The 5,995-nt window shown below is 33.7% G+C and overlaps 1 pseudogene; it reads right to left on the bottom strand.

The window, feature by feature from the left end:
* Positions 1 to 592: 592 nt before the first annotated feature.
* On the bottom strand, positions 593 to 5,027 carry LOC120086343 (annotated as a pseudogene).
* Between the last annotated feature and the right edge of the window lie 968 nt (positions 5,028 to 5,995).

Here is a 5,995-nt window from a genome sequence, read left to right as displayed (position 1 = left end):
AAACTCTGACCTCTTTTCCCCCTTTACTCTTAAAATTACGAGGGGCGATTAGAGTATATTCCACTATTAAAATCAATTTTTAAAATATTTACGACCTATCCTCCAAAAATGTTCATTTACTGGATGTGATAGGCAGTAACAGAATCTAATTTTCTCCTGCTGCATTACATCAAACAATTTCGAGAAAATTCCTTCATTCCTATATAATTTTCAATAGAATTTTCAGTCTGTTTCAAAAGGAAACCAAGAAAAAACATGCAGCTACATGAAGTATGAACGCCCAAGAATTAACAAAACCAAGAAATTTGATTAGCTAACAAAGAAACAATTTAAGAATTAGACGACATTCCGGAAAGAAAACTAAGAAGCTAATTCCTTAAATACAACTTAATATGTCATTAGGAGAAAAATAGCCTGGACTCAAAAAAAGAAAGAAGAGTGGATCTAAGGATAAATAATAATAATTAATTTCAATATCAATATGTCCAATTATAAATCAAAATTAATTATTCATAATAAAAAGCAAGGCATTTACCCCCCAAACCCTTCAAAAATCCACGAAAAAAAGTCCAAAATTTAGAAAATACGTTTCTTAAAGGAATAGTCGAGGTAAGCATTTCCAGCTGCGGCTATATTCAAATATTCTAAGAAACCTGTTAAATTCAAATGATCCAGCCTGGCAATATATATAAAACATTCGGAAAAGATAAAAACAAAAGCAAATTACAAATCTCAAATTACATAAAACGTGCATAATTTATGTAGGCAGAAGGACCCTAGCAGCTGCATACTAAGACGAAGGAAAATTCGCGGGCACATCGACTTCCAATGACAACCCCCCACAGGAACTTATGTTTCTCTTTGAGAGATAGGTGGGAAACGAACCCAAATGGCCTCTGCTAGAGGTGCAGAGCTTGAACACGAACGCAATAATCTAAAGAATAGTTGAATGGCACAGAAGAGAACTCCCACTAGCCACTCAGTTGGGAAGAGGTTGCTCATCTTGGGACAATTCACTTAAAGACATCGCCAAGAGACCACGGCATAGCAACCGACCCAGCATACAAGCAATCGCAATCAAGAAGAAAATTAACATGTATAGAAGATGAAATAAAATTTCAAAAGAAATCCCTGTTCACCAAATACCGACTCTCCTAGGCTTAATCCCCCCCTCACTTAACAGAACCATACTTGAGTAGTAGATGCAAACGTCCTAAACCACACGATCATATATATAAAAAAGCAAGTTAATTCTCGAGATTCGAAGAAACAGATCAGATGGTGATAAATGATACTGAAAAAAATCCTTCTAATATGATGATGCAAATGCCATGAAGAGAAGAATGCCATGCAGATGCCTAAAAAATCTGATTTTCTGTAATAATCCCAACCCAAACTTCTGTAGAACAGTTTTTCATGTACCTGCCAGAAGTATTTGATGTCGTTCCTCATGCCTCAAGTTAATTAAAAAGGAATCCCATAAACATTATGAGAGCGTGCAACACAACCGCAGAGATTCAATCAATAGCTGGCTGGGACCTACAACCTTTCAAATTGAAGATCCCAGAGCAGGGCAGTGTAGAACGAAATCCCAGGATAGGGCAGAAGCAGAAAAGCAGTGAAGCAGAAGCAGACGACTAGAAGCAGAAAAGCAGTGAAGCAGAACGAGACGACACCTCAACAAGGAAAAAAACATACATCTTTAGCAGTGCCCTTCAAGACATTTGCTTAATAACATTATCAAAATAAATATGAACTAATGATATTTTAGTAATATATAGATTCCTACAACTATACTGATGGACTAAAAGAAAAACAATTCAAACAGAAGATAGAAAGGACTTATCCAAACTCAAAAGTAGAGGCTGAGGGCGTCGCCCGATTAAAAAAGTCCGTTACGAAGTCCAAGCACTAAAAACATATAGAACCGGAGTAATCCTCTAAAAATCCTGTGTTATCTAAGGCAGGTTGACAAGTTGGGGGTCCTCAGCTCCTGCTCCGACGCCGGTCCTTTATGCCATTTCTGTACAAAATTTTAATACTGAATATCAAAACAATGAATATGATCAAAATAAGTTAATGATTGGAAAAGAGAATATCTGGATATGCATGCAGAAGACTAATTGCAAATTTGGTGCACAGTGGAGGTCTTTCACACTATTATATAGCAAAGAAAAACTAACATAAAGCATGTACCACCAACTGGGGAACAAAGAAGAAAAATAACACAATAAACAAATTCTCCATTAAAACCAAAACCAAAAGGTCATGCATCCAAGACATTACAGAAACGAATAAAAAGAACAAATACCTAAAGTTGGAGAACATCTTTTGCTGCAACTATTTATCAAGCAGACCAGGCAGACACATTCATGGAGAAGGAATTAGATGTACAAAAGCAAAATATTTTAAAGAGCCTCACCCATTGGCATAAGGTAGCTCCTCTCTACCACGGTATGGAGGTGATCTGCTAAAGCTACGCCCACGAGGTGACAAGCTGCGGCGTCTTGGAGATCTTCCACGGGGACTGTAACTCCTGAAAAGAAATTAAAGACATCAAAAACCCCAGAGTATAAATAATACCAAAGGGAACTATTAACAAGAGCCAAATGCAGATAACTGGGAATATAAAAACTAGCAGGATTCAGCCTCAATGTTCAGACCTGCGACCATAACTTGGACTCCGGCGGTATCGAGGACCTGTCTCTTATACACATCTAGATGTGTATAAGAGACAGTAGCATTTCAAATCAGAACCACCAGATCGACCACGACCCCCTCCTCCACGGCCACCTCCACCACCTCTAGAATTGTGGGAAAGTTCAACTCTCCAGCCATTCTTCCCTGATTCAGAATTGACAATTGTTAATTATGCATGAGTCACAACAAACCGTATATGTTAAAACATGACAACAATTTAGTGAAAATGCATGAACAAAAACTTCAATAATATAAGCCATCTTTTATTTAGAATATTAAAAACATAAAACCATTGCGTAAACATATCATAATAAGGAAACTTGGTTATTTACAATAGACTGAAGAATAAAGATCAACAAAATCATAGGAGATTCAGCAAAGTGTATATACTAAAATAAAGGGGACGCCCTAAAGCTTTTATATAGAATATTAAAAACATAAAACCATTGCAAAATCTCATCAATGAATTAAAAACAAAAGTCGGATAAGATGGCATATCAGAAGGTAAAAATGCATCATGTACTGGAACTTGGTTCACTTATTCAATGGGCACATAACAAATCAGTTACTGAGTTCTGTATAAACCATGCCATTATTAAATGTCATTGCTAATAATAAGGGTATGAAACAATGCACCAATGACTAAAAAATGAAAAATGCATCCAAATATGGAGTCATGTACCAATCCCCAAAAAACAAAACAAAACAAAACAAAAAGCAGAAAAGCCACACATACCATCTAATTCATGGATCGCATCCCGTGCATCTCTGGGGTCATCAAAATCTATAAAGGCATAACCTGGGGGTCTTCGTGCAACCCATACACTGAAAAAAAAAAACATTGGAAGATTGAATAACCAAATGACAAAAATAGATAAAATCTTTATCAATTAGCCTAACACCCAGAATGTAGGATTTCATTGTCCCCTATATTAGTAGTTTAACCCTGAAAGTACATCAGATTACAAATCTCGGAGTGTCAACAAACCTTATAGCACCTGGGCAGATAAACTGGTGGATAAATCAAGGATCCCTATAGATAACCACGTTCCTATGAGATTATGATCATGACCACTCATCAAAATCTAGAGACAGGCATTACGATTATTAGCTCCTATTCTTAATAGCTACCACCAAAAAGGCAAAAAGCAGATACGATGAAAAGAGATCTTGACCCAGCCCAGTGAAACCTTGAAAATTAGAAGTTGAGGTCTTAAATCCAGTTGAATACCCAATCCATAAATATTAAGTACATAGTATTATGGGACTAAGTTGCAGGTCCCTTGCGCATGAACTTTATCAATTTCCCAGCAGTATGCTAATGTCCACCAGATGACCAAAATAGCATCAAACTTATTTGGTATTAGCTTCCGAATGTAAATTGGACCTTCTAAGGCAAATTTTATGTCAAATATTTATAATCTAACTTCATGTAAATGTGCATGGCAACGGCCAAAAGGTTGGTAGTTGAGGACTTCGGTTGATGTTTGGAATTCTTGAAAGCATAGATTTTATGGCACTAAGCCAAGTAGAGTGGCTGGTAATAAAATTTACCAAGAATGTAAGTGTTTAAATTTGCCGCATATAGGTATGTACCTAGACCATATTATTTCAACACAAATAACCAAAGAATATGTATTATCTTGTCTAGCAGATGGCGTTTCAACAATTGAAGAAGAAAAAACAAACCGTTAGCCACGAATTTAAAATATTCCACACCTTCGAATAACACCAAACACACGAAATTCATCTTCAAGCTCGCGCTCAGAGACCCTTGGATCCAAATTCCCAACATATACACGAGACATTTCTTTTCAGGAAACCTGTCAATCACATAAAGAATCAAACAAGTAGCCCAAAAATAAACTCAAGATCAGCTACATGACATCGTCCATTAAAGAACAAAAAGACAATACAATACACTAATTCACACATTATCCTCCTAAAAGTATATAAAAACACACAAACAGAACTTCTCAGAAGAAACCGTTCAAAGAATGGTTGCTTCTCGAATTCAATTACAGAAAAATCGAGCATTGGCCCTAGGGTCAACAATCCGATATCAGGAAAATGACCGGAGGCTTGAGGGGGGAAAATATCTTTCAAGATGATAATTTACTTGAAGCAGGCATGAAAATCCATTAAAGAAAAATGAATTCGAAGAGACATACGAACAGATCGGAGCCGATGATGCACGGACCAGAAAAAACCCTAGCTAGCAGCCCAACGGGTTTCTCTCTTCAAGGTGCAGATATTTTGGGTTTCTGGTACTACGGAATGCTTTATATCCCCGACGAATTTAGGTCGGAGTCCTTAACTTTTTTATAATTAGTAAATGGCCCCATATTCTTATGTAAATTTCTTATTTTAAACCCGCTACTGCCCTTGGCTTTTGTTTTTGTTCTGGTGATTTAAAAGGTAACATCGAAATTAATTTTGATAATATAAAAATTACATAAAATATTATAAAATTATTTTAAAATGGTAAAATTGTTGAAAATATTTACAATATATAGACAAAATTTAGAATTATCAATGATGACGTTGATAGATACAAGTCTATCAATATCTATCTGTATCTATCATTGATACTTCTAAAATTTTGTTATATTTTGTAAATATTTTAGTTCATTTTTCTATATTTAAAAACAACTCTAAAATATTTTTGGACAATTTTGTAGCTTTTATTTTTAGTGAATTATGAATTTGTCGATTTCTTTAAGGGACGTTTGGATTGAGATAATTAGGATGAAAATAAGTTATTCTCATGCTTTTTTATCCTCATGATGATATCCATACAAAACGGTAGGTTTTCTTCGTGTTCAATCCTTCCTCTTTTAATACATGAATTTATTCTTTTATTATAGTTATTAAAATTATTTAATATATAAATATTAAACTTATATTTATAATTTATAAATTATATTAAATTTTAAATTATAATATTTGAATTTATTCATAAATTATTTAATTAATTATATAATAAACCATAAAGAATCGATGCATTAATAATATTAATTTATAATAAATTATATATGTGGTTAATTTTCTATTCTAAAAATATGTAATTAATTAATTATCATTATGATTACGATTTTATGAGATTGTTTTTTAATAATCATAGTTAGTTTGTGATTAATTAATTATAATTCATTATTTCTTAACCATAAAATGTTACATTTATTTCTTAAAATTGATTTTGATTGTTTTATTAATTAATGTATCATATTTATATACATTCATCAAATTGATTGATTGTAATCAAGTAATTTAATTAAAAATTACTAATTTTATA

Source organism: Benincasa hispida, chromosome 9, assembly GCF_009727055.1.
Source record: "Benincasa hispida cultivar B227 chromosome 9, ASM972705v1, whole genome shotgun sequence".
Lineage (NCBI taxonomy): Eukaryota > Viridiplantae > Streptophyta > Magnoliopsida > Cucurbitales > Cucurbitaceae > Benincasa > Benincasa hispida.
The sequence above is the reverse complement of the archived record's forward strand: the minus strand, read 5'-3'. Positions and strand labels throughout refer to the sequence as shown.